We start from the raw sequence: 16347 nt of genomic DNA on the forward strand, positions 1-16347 counted from the left end.
CTTACCTGGCTCCGTGCCAGGCAATCCGCGGTGGTGGGGAGGCACTCCATCCCCCCCCCCAAATCCTTCCCGGCCGGCTCCGCTTCCCGGCGACTCCACAGAGCTGCCGGCTGGGGCCAGCTGCAGCTGGAGTTCTGGCCACGGCCGGGCTGCTGCGGCCGCAAATGGCGGCCATCGTAGCGGCCGCCATTTGCATCCTTGCAGTCAGCCGTGATACGCTACGTAAGTATTTACATAGCCTATCACGGCAAAGAGCAGGGACTAGGGATGGCAGAGAATTTCTCCACGAAACTTTGGGAGGCCGAGTGCCGAGGCATTCGGCCCCCTGAAAGTGTTGGGGAAATTCTCCGCCGGCCCCCCGCCCCCCCCCAGGATGGGACTTACCTTCTGCGAATGTCCCTCTCGGCGGCGGGTCCCGGCGGCGGTTCGGCGGCATTTCGTTGGGGGCGGCAGCCAGTCTCCCGACCGGCTGCCACCGCCGCCATTACAAAATAAAAAAGTAAAAAAACAAAACAAAAACACACACCCGTGATAGGCTACATGACGATTTATGTAGCCTATCACGGCTAGATTTCCAAAGTCAGCCGTGATAGGCTACGTAAATCGTCACGTAGCCTATCACGGGTGACTTTGGGGGGGGGGAAGCGCGTACGCAAATGGCGGCGGCCCATGGGCGCCGCCATTTGCGTTCCTTATTTTGGCGCGTCTAGTCTACGTAAAGATTTACGTAGACTATGGCGAAAATAAGGGAACGCTATTTGCGTTGCCCTTATTTTCGCCGTAGTCTACGTAAATCTTTACGTAGACTAGACGCGCCAAAATAGGGAACGCAAATGGCGGCGCCCATGGGCCGCCGCCATTTGCGTACGCGCTTCCCCCCCCCAAAGTCACCCGTGATAGGCTACGTGACGATTATCGTAGCCTATCACGGCTGACTTTGGAAATCTAGCCGTGATTGGCTACGTTAATCGTTACGTAGCCTATCACGGGTTTGTTTGTTTTTTCCCACTTTTTCTTTCACAGCTGGGGAGACGGGGCGCTTCTCCCCGGCCTGAATTTCGGCCGGGCGAGGCGGGGCACCTCCCCCCCGTTATTAAAACTTAATAACAGATATGGGGCCCTCAGTTTTCTCTGTGGCCAAAGGAACACCCAGTTCCTCTGCCAAGGCAGAAAACTCCTGCATTAAATAGGCACACTGGGTAGAATCCCAGGGGCCGACAAATAAAAAAAATCAACGAGGTAATATACCATATTCTGCAATCCCATCCTATCTGTAAGGGCCCACCCCAAAAATGAATTGAATTTCTCTAACATAGCACAGGAAATACAGCACCCCATAGGGAGAGCTCTATCAACATAAAATTGGAATTGAAAACAGAACCCTAAAAGATCAAAATCATCAGGGTAGATAGGCAAAAGGTGAAATGCAAATTTAATATTGCATTTGCTCATGAGGGCTCCATGACCACAGGCCCATACCATAGAAATTGCAGAATCGAAAGATGCGTAGTGTACGGAACAAAGGTGCCCCAGAATAGCATCATTCACAGATCCACCTTTAGGTTATGGATCAGCCTGTATTCCTCAGGAGTCTTTTTAGGTACAATACCCAGGAGAGACACTCTCAAGTTGAGGAATAGGAGGTGTAGCAAATGGACCAATGACCCTACCCTGCCAGCGGCCACCTCTTTCTGGATTTTTTCCCTGACTGGATGTTCAAAACACGCAATGGATTTCTGGTTCTGTGCAAACTGAGCACGATGCTGGCCCTGAAAAGGAATCTGGAATCCTTCGGAAAACCCTTTCTCTAAATAAACAGCATCTTCCTGCAGTAGATACCACCTCAGGAGGCATGAAAGAGACTGCAATTTCACCAGGCTGGGACCCTTTTGGAGGGGGCTGTTGCCCCCCACCTTGTTTCCTATTGGCCTACCCCTCCTGGCCTGCTTCCCATCATCCTCTGGCCCTGGGGCAATTAAGACAACCACGTTGTCCCCCATACATAGCACTCGTGCCAGAACTTGCCAGAGGTTTTAGAGCAGGCACTGTGGGCACTAAACTCCGAACAGAGCAAGCGGTGTTAAACCACCTGCCCCTCACCAGCCTTAAAGGCTGAAGCAGGCTGCTGTTTGGATAATAAGTGGCCATTGTCTTGCCTGTCCCCATAGCCTGGCCTCGCTGGGGTCATGAACTGGAGCCACAGGTCATGGTCCTCCTCATTCCAACACAGGGTGGGGTCAAGGGCGGCCCGCATACAAAATGATTCATCATATGCCAGCCATGCCCCACCCTCATATTCCATATAGGCCCTGTAAATAATACCTAAATATTTGGTCAGGACCCAACCCCACTCTGGGTATTTCTGCTGTATAATACCTATGTAGATGATGACACCAGGCAACCAATTTGCCCAAGTGCGAGAAACCGCTCCTGTTCTTTGTCGCTGGACTTCTCCTCGTCTTTTGATTCCGATTCCCGGACTAACATGAATACATCCACAAACTCACCCTTCAATACCTTCTCCCTAGTGGCCAGCAAGAGATGATATCCTCTGGTTGTATTGTTATACTGTGGTTTTAATGTTTTATATATTTTATATTGTTTTATTGTGTGCTCTTTGGTTTTAATTTTTGTGAACCACCCAGAGAGCTTCGGCTATTGGGCGGTATAGAAAATAAATAAATAAATAAATAAATAACCCGAGGAGGGCAACAGTACTGCCTGTTGGGATTGCCACAACAGTAACCTTGGCATACAGATCATTGCTAGCAACGGGGGCCACCACAGAAGCCACAGCGTCACTGGCCATAGGGCCATGCCACACTGCTGCGCAAGCTGCAGCAGCAGAGGATACTTTCTGAGAAGCGGGCTCATGAATGGTTCCCATAGAGGCAGTAACTGTTGGAAGTGGCGGAAGTGGAACAGACATGGTCCCCACTGCGGCTCCCAACTCACCAGACACAGCAGAGGAAGCGGGGTTAATGCCCGTAAGGGCACACCCGGTATGCAAAGTGACACCAGACGACGCCCCGACCGATGTCACTGTGGGAATAGCTGTGCCGGAAACACCGGACAAACCCCCAGTAGGAGGCTGTTGTTGTTAAGTCGTGTCCGACTCTTCGTGACCCCATGGACCATAGCACGCCAGGCCTTCCTGTCCTCCGCTCTCTCCAAGAGTGCTACCAGTAGGAGGTAGCATAGGCCAAAAGGCCTGAGGTAGGGATGGAGGAGAATTTCTCCACGAATCTCCGGGAGGCCGAATGCCAACGCATTCAGCCCCCCGAAATTGGTGGTGAAATTCTCCGCCGGCCCCCCGCCCCCCCCCCCCGGGATGGGACGTACCTCGTGCGAATGTCCTTCTCGGCGGCGGGTTCTGGCAGCGTTTTGGCCTAGTTTTGGTGGGGGCGGCGGCCGGTCTTCTGAACGGCTGCCGCCACCGCCACTGCAAAATAAAAAAGGAAAGTAAAAAAAGAAAAACACACACCCGTGATAGGCTACGTAACGATTTACGTAGCCTATCACAGCTAGATTTCCAAAGTCAGCCGTGATAGGCTACGTAAATCGTCACGTAGCCTATCACGGGTGACTTTGAAAAAAAAAAAAAAGCGCATACGCAAATGGCGGCGCCCATGGGGAGCCACCATTTGCGTTCCTTAGTTTGGCACGTCTAGTCTACATAAAGATTTACATAGACTACGGCGAAAATATGGGCAACGCAAATAGCGTTCCCTTATTTTCGCCGTAGTCTACGTAAATCTTTACGTAGACTAGACGTGCCATACTAAGGAACGCAAATGCATTTGTGTACGCACTTTTTTTTTCCCCCCAAAGTCACCCGTGATAGGCTACATGACGATTTACGTAGCCTATCACGGCTGACTTTGGAAATCTAGCCGTGATAGGCTACGTAAATCATTATGTAGCCTATCACGGGTGTGTGTTTTTCTTTTTTTACTTTACTTTTTTTTTTCGCGGCCGGGTAGACGGGGCACTCCTCCCCAGCATGAATTTCGGCGGCGAGGGATGGGGCGCCTCCCCCCCGGCCTGAATTTCGGCCAGGCGAGGCGGGGCGCCTCCCCCCCCTTGCCTGAACTTCGGGGGGAGAACCGAAGCGCCTCCCCCCCTCCGCGAAGCAAGCTGCGGGACTAGGTAAGTCCCTTTTGTCCATCCCTACTGAGCAGTAGGAACATCTCCTCTGTGAGGAAAGGACCAACCCATCGCAGACATCCAGGGAAGCCACTCCCAAGGCATAAATGGGCCACACCCCTGCCAAGGGATGGGAGATCCAGGCACTACCCCCTCACCTTGACCCAGAGGTGTTACCGCAGGAGAATCTGGGACCTGGCTCAGGCTAGGTGCTGCTATGCCTGCCAATGCGGAGGCAGACTCCCTGGAAACCGGAACTGGAACAGAAACCAATGCTGGCTCTTGCACTTGGTCACAGGCCAAACAAACGGCCTACAGCTCTGCTACCTGCACTGGAATGGAGCTAGGAGATCTCTCCAGAGCATCCAACCTGGCTGAAATTGAAAGCAGAAGATTCCTCTGAATCTGCTTCCTAGTCATCCTCAACCCTGTACTCCGAATGCTCTGCTGAAGAGGAGTAACTGGAGCAGAAATCCCCTTATCCCTTTCTGCTGCCTCCAACCTGGAGAGAAGCATAGCCACCGTAGGGCTATCATCCTCAGAGGAAGATGAATTGGTCCTATGAAAATGCAGTTTGGCAGGGGGCGAGGGGCCTTCCCCTCCACCCCCCAATTCCTTTCTTAGGTGGCATCCTGGCAGGGCTAAACACTGCCCCAACCTACACAGGCTAGTACTATAGGGAAGGGGGGTGTGTGTAAAGAGGCAGCCCAGGGATTGCCACCAATAGCCCCCCCCCAGCTTCAGCTGTATGGGTGGGGGGGGTGAGTGAGCCTGAATAGGCACACCTGGAAAACCTCGGGCTTACAGACCCAGCAAAATTACCAGCAATGGCCCCACTGTGCCCTAGGAGCCACAGCGCATACACGTCCTAACACACACACACACACACACACACACACACAAGGTAGGGGGCAAAGCTGCCCAACTCCCTCCCTCCAAACGAATCCCTCGCCAGCCACCACTGATATGTAAATGGGGGGGAGGCCCTAGTGGCCCACCCAACAAACCTTGGGCCTATAGGCCCAGTATCAGCACGAAGCCACCCACTTCGCACTGGGAGGAGTCGCACACATGCGTGAGACCAGCCATGTTGTCCGGCGAGTGGGAAACGCTGCCGCCAAAATGCTGCCACTGCCAAGATCAGGACCCCCAGAGCCCTCCCAAGCCTTGACACCAGCTGGAAAGGCCGAGAGGAGGTGAGCTGCCTCAACTCTGAAGAGGCAAAGCTGCCCAATGACCCTCTATTGACCAACAAACAGGCTGACACCTCAGCCTTGTCAGGCACCGAAGCCTCTTCTCTTGGCTGTAGGAGCGTGTGCCGCTCTCCCCTCAGCCATGCTTTGAAGAGGTGTAAGGGAGAGGTGGCCTAGCCTAAAACGGCCAGTAAGGCCCTTTCCCTCCACAGTGGTGCCACCTGGAATGCCAGTTCGTTCCCCTCATCTCTCCCCCCCCAAAAAAAATCCTTCCCACAGCTAGGCAAGCCGGACGCAGAGGAAGGGGCATCTGTCAGGAATGTTTCTGAGCAAAGGGAGTGGGATAGTAATTCAGATTCTGAAGAAGAACTGCCAGATATGGGGGAGGTATGTTCCCAGGCTAGTCCAGACATGGCTAGGCAAGCTCCTCAGGTTTCAAATGTCCACCTGCAAGAGGAGGTTCCCTCTTCACACACACATCCCCGGTGAGAGACAGCGAACAGGGAGAGGCGGGGTTTTTGGGGAATCTGAATTAATAGATGCCAGATGCAGAGCAAAGAGGGAGAAGGCCGGGGCGGAACTCAGACGGTCTACCCGAGTGGCCTTGCATGAACAGCTGCGCCTAGAGACCTCACGAGAGAGACAGAGACCTCCCCCCACCCCTTAAGTTAGGCTATTCAAACAGCAGACAACTTTCCTAGCTATCTTTTGAACCCCCTGAAGGCATTTCCTTGTAGACTGAGTCACTGAGAATTTGCATTTGTGAGACCCTTTGAAGAAATGGATTAAAAGCCGTATCTTGTCTGTGTTTACTTTAGCGTTTGAAGTTCAGTGGGGGCAAAAGGAATCCTGACAGCATCTGCAGTATATTTCAGCAATGGCAAAAGGGTTCACAACAGCCAAGAATAAAGTGGCTTGTGCTACAGAGCTTGGAGTTACGGTAAACTCTTAAAGAGGCTGCTCCTGATACACTGCTTGTAACAGGTTTTTACTGTTCTCGTGTAGCGGTATACCATCTTCAGCATTAGTAAGAAGACAATCTACAATGACCTGCCTCATTTTCACAACCGGTAAGTATAGGGTTGCTTTGTACTTTCTGAAACTAGAAAAGGTATTAAAAGAAATTACCATGTTCTGGGATGACAAGATGAAAGTGTGATAAGACACAACAAAATTAAAGCAGTTTTCAAGGATTCTTTAAAGGAACAAATTTTTAACAGATACGGACTTCTGAAGAGAGTATAAAGCTTTTCTTTTTTCTTCTTTTTTTTTAATAAGACCCAACTATCCCAAAATTGCTTTTTTTACATTTAACTATTAGCATTATCCCAGGGTTCTTTCACTTCTACACTTATCCTTCTGCCAAAGTTGTGAAAAAATAATAACAGATATGAAGAACCTACATTTGACCAATAACACTCTCATAACCTAAGTCCCACCCAGGATGAGGAATAAATACCTCAAAGAAAGTGAAAAAAATGTCAGCCCCAAACCAACAAAAACATCCCTTCCCAGTCTTGATACAGAGTACTCAGCTGAAGGCCAGTGTGTTTGTCTGCCCAAGTAGGTGGGTTGTTGTTGTCGTTCAGTCGTGTCCGACTCTTCGTGACCCCATGGACCATAGCACGCCAGTACTCCCAGCTGATTTCTAGTTGGGAAATTCAGCTTGTCACCCAAAGCCTCACAACATCATGAGGCTTCTTCCCATCTGCAAACTCCCCCGTTTGCAGGTAAATGCCCCAGCAGGATGGGAACCCCTTTCTTGTTATGAACAGATCTCTGATAATACAGCAGAACACAAAGGTACTGTATTATGGAGACCATGTGTTTCCCTGGCCATCTTTAAAACATCCACACGCATGCAAAACATTTCATAATGTAACAGGCATGGGAGTTTTTGTTCCTTAACTGTCAAGAGTCATATCTGATAACAAAAGATCCTTTCCCAGGAAGAAGCCATTTTAAGACTGTCAAAAGAGAATAATAGTGTGGGATCTGAATTGCAGATAATTAATAGAAATAACTGTGCTGTTCCCATCTTTCCTCTTCTCTTAAAATTCATGTTAAGTGGATCCTCCGAACAGTAGTATCCAACTGTGTCCTAGCACTGATGACACTGTGTTAACGTAAAGCAACACTTGTGCAACATAACCAGCACTTACCAGGGCAATGGGAAAAAGTGATGATTTGTGACTTCCAGTAGGAGCCATGTTGCCCTGCTAAGTGTCCTGCGGAGGCTCCGCAGGTCGCCTCCTCAACCAGCTTTTAAAGGTTGAAAAACCTTTTCATCTTCCCCTGGAATGAAAAGGGGAAGCTAGAGTACAATCTAGAAAAGATCTTGGAAGAACAACTCCTTTGGTGGAGCAGCAGAAGAGCTGGACTCTAAGGTCCGTTTTCCGGAGCGTCATCTACCCAAAGCTGTTTTGAAACTCCTATATAATTAGGAGACTTCAGGGCTGACGAGTTCCAAAAGTATTTATGAATTAAAAATACCAACAATATCTGAGGAACTGCAAAATCTGTTGAAGTGACTGTCTGTTTGTAACTATATTTACTTGCTTTCTTTATGGGAGAAGAGGATGGCAGCATCAAGGGGAAGGAAAAAAGCCGCGGGACCACCACCAACTCCCCCAACCCCTCTCTTGGCAAAGGTTTCTGGAGATGTAGAGGAGTTGCTGGCTCTGATAAAAACTTTGTTTTCTCAATTAACAGAACAGGCTAAGAGGCTGGATACAATCCAAGATTCTATTACTAACCTTCAAGGGGCTGTGGATTTAATTAACAGTTCTTTGCAAAAGATGGAATTGAAGGTTAATGCTCCCCAAGACCAGGTGTCTGCGCAAAAGACAGCTATGCATGCCTCCCATAATAACCTGTCTGCAAGAATTTCCCAACTGGAGGCATATACTAGTAGAGCGAATCTGCGTATCCTTGGTATCAAACATCTGCCTGCTGATATAAGTCTGTTTAAATTCTTGGATAAATTTCTGCATGAGCTACTCGCTCTGCCATCTGATTATTTACTTGATATTGAGCATGCATACTGTGTTCCAGGTCCAGTTCGTGGCCTATACTGTTATAGTTCAATTTGCAAGAGTTTCCACAAAAACATAGTATTTTGCGCTTGGCAAGGGAAATGGGAGAACTTTTTGGGGGGCCAACACAAGACAGAGTTATGTTATTTCCGGATTACACTAAAGAAATTGCTGACAAAAGAAGGCAATTTACCAAGGCGAGAAATCAGGCAAGACAAATGAATCTGCAATATCATATCAAATATCCTGCTATATTTTGCATTCTTTTTGAAGGCCAGATGAAAAAGTTTTTAAATCATGAAATGGCGGAGGCTTGGCTAGCTGGTGTTCAAAGTAAGGCATGGGAGACATCTTCCCCAGCCTCATGAGCTGGGAACTTTTCAATTCTTCTTCTTCAGATTTATTTGGGTTATAAGGTCCAGGCAGTACGCCAGTCCAGAGGACTGTTTACATATATCCTCTTTTTCTCTCTCTCTTTTTCTTGCTTCCTCTTTTTTTTTAACATTAGACATGATATACTGTATAATAAAAATTTCTGTTTGTGTGTGTATAGATATGTATACATTCATATAGAGATTTAGAAATGACACTATAGATAGCATAAAGTTATTATTATTACTTAGCCTTTTTAATTTCCTTCCTTTTTATTATTATTACTATCATTATTATGAGACTTTGGTTAATAATATTTTTGGCTGGTTAAATTGTTAAGCTTTACTATTATATGTTAACTGAAGGGCAATATATTGTTATTGGAAATGAATTGTAGGCCTGCTCTCTTGCTATAAGACAGATGATATGATATTGAAATGTAAGGTTGATTATCTATGCCGTACTGAATTGTTATATTGGCAATGTTATAGGTATAACGTTTAAGTAGAATGGTATTTGAAGTTTGTGTGTAATGGAGTTTAAATTTAATCTTTTTAAGTAACTTTTTATATTTTTTCTTTTTCTTTCTTTCTTTTCCTTTTTCCTTTTCCTTCTTCTGTTCTTTTTTTTCTTTTTCGTTATTGCTGTGTCCTCCTAAGAATACTGTATTGTTGAAACTGTAGATAATGACTAGGTTGTTGGTACTGTTTATTTCATTTATAAAGATAAAAAATAGAATAAAAAGTATTTTCAAAAAAAAAAAAGGAAAAATTGATGATTTGCCACTAGATTTTGGTGGTGGTGCTAATTTCGGCAGCAAATTGCTGCTTCTTACCATTGCCCTAGCAAGCTCTTGGTTACATTGCACAAAGATTGGTTTACAGTAGCACAACATAATTAGCGCTGATGCTGGGACACAGTTGGATACACCTAGAGTAGGGTCGTGTGTGTTTGCATGATATTACACAGATGGCAAAATGGATGCTTATTTCAATATGATATAGACATTTTATTTGTCTGATACTACAACCATACCTGCTTGAACTGACGAACACCTGAAATTAGTATGACATATGCTTATACACATGATTTCTTTTCTGTCATTTCCTAATAATTTTTTTTAAAACAAATCAACTTTTTAAACCTGTTCCATATCTAAAAAGCAGTAGTTTCTAAACTGTTTTCTAAGTGTATTCTCAACCAAAGAAATGCGTATTTGCTCAGAATCCACACTGTACTTTAACTGTTTAACTAACGTTTGGCAGGGATCCTGTACATTTAACAGCCAGATGATTAGCAGAAACTTAAGACATCACTGCATTTCCATGCTGAGAAAATTCCATCTGTCAATTTTGACCTTGTTATCTGCCAGGAAAAACAACATGGCAACCTCAGCTACAACCATTTTTTACTCTTGTGCTATGTTGTCTCAAAGTTGTCTGCATGGAAGTTGGCAATATACCTCAATCTTGTGTCAGAATTGACCTCTCTCATTTGTATACCATTATCTGCAAGGATAGCTGTATAAGTCTTCAAATGTGCATCTGACAAATCTTATTATGGTTGTCCAGAGACAATGGTCTCATTCAGATGTAACACTAAACTATGATTTTTGCGTTATGTGAAAAATCTTCAGGCTCATGAGCTTCCCCCCTCTACTCCCTGCTCTAGTATGGCCTAAAGATTGAAAGCTTTTGCTTCCATTATAATTAACCATTGTTATGACCAAACCAAGAGAAACTATGGTTTGTTTTAACTATGGTTTAGAGAAACAAGCCAACTTCAAACTGTGATTTATGAAGTTGTCTTGTTTCCCTAAATGACAGTTATGATTAAGCATAATTTTCAGTTCACACATAACCATCAACCATGGTTAATTAAAAACAAAAGCGAAAGCTTCCAATCTCATCTTTGTAACCATGCAGAAAGAAAGGGGAGAGTGGAGTACGTGTCCCCCAACACTCCGGAGGCTTTTCAGTATCTAAAAAGCATTGGCAAGGAAGAGAAAGAAGAAATACTTGTGCAAGTAGTTTTCTGCTTGTGCAACCTTTGGATTCAACCCATTTGTTGCTCAATTCTGGAACTTTCTTATGAGGGTTCCCAAAATGTGAGCATTTTCCCGAGGCATTACAATTACAAAACATTTTTGTGTTCGGAAATGAGGGAGATAACAGGTCTAAGTAGACATGGTTAGGATGGGGCTGCAAGAGTTATTTTAGTATGTTATTTATAAGTATCTTTTTGTGTTTTAAATTTAATGATTTATAATTTGTATACTGAATGATTTATAAAGTCATAAATCCAGGGAACATGTTATAAATCTAACCAATCAGCCATTACATTTGTAGTTTTACTTATACCACACATTCTGTTTGAAATGTAGAAACACATTTAAATGTGCCTTGCTGACATTATTCCCTTTACTGTTGCTTCTTGATGCATTGTTTTAAGCTACTACAACAATTTGTCAGCTTAAATATGACACTTCTATACAATTTTATGTACACATGCTCTATATTCTGAAATAACTATAAAAAATGTGTAGAATTCCCACCCACCCCCGCACCATTTAAACTGGAAAACAACACCTTTTCAACATAAAATTTATAATCTACGAGAAGCTGTTTTATTTAAAATACTGCCAAATAAAATTACTTCTTTTTGTAATACAACCCCTTCCACTGGATGATGTATAAGTGCGTAATTGTAGGTTAATATTTGACTTGTACAACCATGTCCGATCTCATATAGATCATAAATTTCAGTGGTTTTCCTTTGCACTGTACATTCATTACTAACAAAAAAGTGTGTGTGTGTGTGTGTGTGTGTTGTCTATGACAGAGAGATGTGTTGATTCAGTTATATCTAATAGATCTATTCATTCTTGTAGTAGTGACATCTAGAATTTAGGATGTTTAACACTTCCATTATAAGACCATGTGGTTGTCTATGACAATTGCATTTGAGTTTTAGATTGCTTTTAAAGAAATGTGTTGGTTTTTTTTAAAAAAAGAATGATACGATTACAAAATTTGGTAGTGAAAATGCTTTACAATATTAAATTATGCTAGAATTCTCTCTCTCTCTCTCTCTCTGACTGTCATTCATATATATATATATATATATATATATATATATATGACAGCAAACAGGCCTATAAGAAGACAAAAATGAGGTATTGGAATAAATATTTGCTATAGTTGGACAAGTTTCATCTTACAAGATTTGAGTCAAGCTCATATAATAATGGAATAATGGAGGAATAAGATCTTAATAAAAATAAGGATATGCATTTACTTTTATTATTGTGCTTCCTTGAGATTTTCAGTGAAAATATTTTGCAAAATAACAGCTCTCTGTTCAGCCTCCTACAACAGCTGTGGCACAGTCACTCCAGGGAGATTTAATGCATCATTATGTCAGCTCATTTTTCTATATCTTTAGTCACGTCTGATAACTTGGGATTGGAAATTATAGGCTGTTTTACAAAGAGAGGAAATTAACTGAATGGTCTTGATGTAGTCATTTGGGTTACTCATAATAAATGTTATCTGTCTCTTAGCTGTGCTGAATTCCGAAGACAAACAGTATTAATAAATTTACAAAATGAAAAAAAAAGCACCCTGATACTGAAATCATTCTCTCTGTACACACAGAACTGGGAATGTTGTCTACATTCCTTGAGAAAACAAACGTGAAAATAGGGGATATATGCTGCACTAGCAGCAGCCAATTGTGTTTTCATGTTTGATGAAATTGCTCAAACTACAGGTAATTTTTTCTTAGGACACCCCCCCCCCCTCAAATTACTAAGACATTTTGCTGTGGTTTAAGAATACACCAATCCCTAGGTTTGTGCGTAAAATTAATACCATTATAAAGGATATATATATATACACACACACACACACACACACACACATACACACACATAATAGGAAGCACATTTCCTGAGCAATGCAATATTCACCCAAGGGGGAAAAAATGCTAATATAAAAATAAAATGTCCACCTTTTTTTTGGAGATTGGGGCTCAGGAATATTGTGAGGTACACACTATAACATTCACAGAGGTTAAATAATTCTAAACGCAGCCCCAGCCCCACTGCAGGTACTAAAATTACACTGATAACTAGCCAGCCCCAAATCACTTTAGAATGGCACATGTGATGTAGCCCCTGGTGAGAACCCCAAGTGTGTCTCTGGGCTGGACTGTGACCCTGCTCTCTGTTCCTTAGACCTACCTATAAGCAAACATCTTTCCTTCTAACAGAAACATTCTGCACCTTAGCCCTTAGCCTAATGCATTTTTGTCCTTTTCTTTCAAGCAGTTGGGAGCGCAGCCTATAGAGAGACAGTTCCTGACCATCAGAGTATAAAATCTAATTATGTCACCATGAATCCCAAGAAAGTTAGACATAAGGAAAGTGCAAAAGAGCAAGCTACTGATAAGCAAGGTATTGTTTTTCAGTCAGCTTTTTATACTGGGGAAAATATCTCAAACCATTTCCTGTTTAAGGAAGGTTGCAAATGCCTTGGAAGCTATCAGGATTTGTTTTTATTTGTAAATTCACAGCAATTTGATACACTGAATTAAAAATTAATACAATGTAATTAAAATAATTAAATTATTCCTATGTAATATTTCAGTTTCTACTAAACTTTATAACACAGCATTTATGATTTGCTTCCTTTACTATTCAAATTATTAAAAACCTAATAAGTTTCCAGTTAACATGAAAGTATTCTTAGAATGTTCTTCATTAGGAGACACATCCACATGTTAGAGATCACCAAAATGTTTGAAATTTTACAGGGGGAGGGAGGAGGTGTCTGAACAAATAACATTTTAGGGAGCAATCCTATGGCCACTAGACAGTGGCTAGACGGCCATAGGATATCTGGTTTTCCAGGAACTGACCTCAGAGCCCGCACTCCAAGGTTAATTCCTAGAGAACCGACCTCCCCCTGATTCCACGCTGCCTCTGAGGCAGCGTGGAACAGCCCAGGATTGCTTGGGTTATGCAACGGGTTATGCAACGGTTAAACAACATATATTAAACAATGCTTGCATAACCCATGGTCTGTTTTAGGTTTATGCGAGCGTTGCTTAACCCTCGCATAACCCATGCTCACCAGGTTCGCACAACACAACAAGCTCAAGCAGGGGTTGGATATGCAACTTGGTGCCTTCGTGTAACCCAACAACAGACGATGGTCCCAGGTTTGCACAACACAACAAGCCGCAGCTGGGTGTTGAGTATTCAAAATGGCTGTGTGAACACGCTGGCATGCATGTGCCTGCAGTGTACTCTGTAATGTTTGAAGTGGCTATGTGCTTTTTCAGAGCATGAACATGTAGGGGAAAGCTATAATAGGCTTTAGTACTCTGTGTATCTATGGTAGAAAGGTATGTTTCCAATTCAGATATTACTGGGTACAACAGAGATACATGTGATGATGTACCCACTACATTTGTAATGTGCGAATGGCCATTCCTCTCTCTCGTTTTTCCTTTTATTACTATTGCTACTTTCTCTCTCTTCCTTTATTATAATGCATATGCTTCTAGAGCAGGGACAAATTCTGAGCACCTGTCATAATGGTAACAACTCTTCCAATTTGGGAACAGGATATCTTAAACTTCAATTCATTTCCTAAATTGGTCTCCCCTTTGAAATGCTAAGGAAGGAAGATATTGCAGAGTAAAGTCATTCATCAAAGTTCAGACATACTATATATGTTTTTCAATGCCACTTCCAAAATACTAGAAGTTAATCCATTTCCTAAGAAACCAGTAACAGTAGCTGTCACACACACCATCAAGGTTCAAATGCATTCATGCAAAATATATAAATTTGTCTCCACAAGTTGACTGCATATTGTTATTTTTACAGTTACACGAGAAAGAAAACTATGATGTAGAGGGAGGATTTTGGTGAAAAATGTGGCTTAGGGAATGTTAAAGTCTCCACCCACCATGCCCCTCAGCTACCACATTAGCATTACACGGGAATCACAGAGCTGACTATCCTAATAGCTGTCCCATTATTTAAAAATATATATTATGGTAACCACACCAAAAAGATATCGTGGGAACAATATTTAAAAATCCACTATATATTGTTTTTACTGCAAATGCTGGATGGTTCTTGCTTTTTATTTTTATTGCTGTTTTGTTGTCGGATTTATTGTTGTCTCTAAATTGATTTTTATTTTATTGTACGAAGCTTTGGGGAGCATTTTGCCCCCAAAGTGGCATATAAATGTTAATATAAACAAACAATAATACATTTAAAGAATCCGAGAATACTGAAGATTCATAGGACAATTGAGCAACCTGTATTAGACACATTGAGGGTGCAATCCTATGCATGTTTAGACATTTTTCTGCCTAAACATGTATAGGATTGTGCCCTAAACATTATTCTCTCTAATCGCAAACTTGGGTGGTTGAGTCCCAATCAGTTCAGAAGGAAAAAGTACTAACCCTAGGTATCCAGGAGCATATTTATTTATTTATTCATTCATTCATTCATTCATTCATTCATTCCATTTCATTTCATTTCTATACCGCCCAATAGCTGAAGCTCTGTGGGAGATTCAAAAAAATTAAAACCAAAGAGCACACAATAAAACAATATAAAATATATAAAACATTAAAAGCACAGTATAACAATACAACCAGAATAAAACCTAGCAGCAAAAATACAGATTCTTAAAATACAGATTCAAAACAGCAAAGCTAAAAGTCTAGAAAGCTAAAATGCCTGGGAAAATAAAAAGGTCTTCACCTTGTGCCGGAAAGAATACAGTATACAACTTACATATCTGTTTGTAAGTTAAAAGAAGATTAAAAAACAAACAACCAGACCAGCTTGACAAGGATGTGTGAGCTTCCAGGGCTTAGAATGCTGATGGCAAATTAAGCCTATAAAGATAAGAAAAGCTGCATGTCTGGAAGTCAAAGGCAAAAGCTCTTGTCTTTGCATCTACTTTTTGTTTGGGCAGAGATATGCTCTAGTCCAGGGGCATTGTTAGGAGGGCCACCTGGGCACAGGCCCTGGATCTTTTCTGAGCTGGGCCCTGGATCTTTTGAGCTATCCTAATTGCCATTTTTTAAAACATTTTCCCACTAACTTGCACTGGAAAACAAAAATGGCCATAACTTCTTTATTTTGTAAGATAAATACATGATATCTGGAGGCTTGGTAGCCCCCATGGAACTGGTTGAATTTGCCAAATTTCTGGCAGTTACATTCAGTAGATTTTGTGCTGGTCACAGGCAAGATTTGCTATTTTTAAGAAAAATGTCAATGCAAAGAGCTGTTTTTTTGATGCTTCCACATACATGCATGGAATTTGGGGACCTGCCAGCCCCCATAGAGATGACTGAGCCTGCCAAATTTCAGACAGTTAGGCCCAGTGGCTTTTGTGCTAGCCACAGATAAAATTTCCTTTTTCCAAGAAAATCTGTCAAATAAAGAGCTATAATTGTCTTGTGCTTCTTCATAAATTCATGGAATTTGTGGACCTAGCAGGCCCTATGTAGCTGACTGAACCTACCAAATTTCAGACAGTCAGGTCCAGTGGCTTTTGCGC

General features: G+C 43.0%; 1 protein-coding gene across 12 annotated transcripts in view; it reads right to left on the minus strand.

Moving 5' to 3' along the window:
* DTNA (dystrobrevin alpha) overlaps positions 1–16347 on the minus strand; it is a 223494-nt gene that overhangs the window by 146520 nt on the left and 60627 nt on the right. The window lies entirely within an intron of this gene.

This window comes from Heloderma suspectum, chromosome 4 (genome assembly GCF_057233095.1).
Source record: "Heloderma suspectum isolate Gila_16-S chromosome 4, 16-S_ref, whole genome shotgun sequence".
Taxonomy (NCBI): domain Eukaryota; kingdom Metazoa; phylum Chordata; class Lepidosauria; order Squamata; family Helodermatidae; genus Heloderma; species Heloderma suspectum.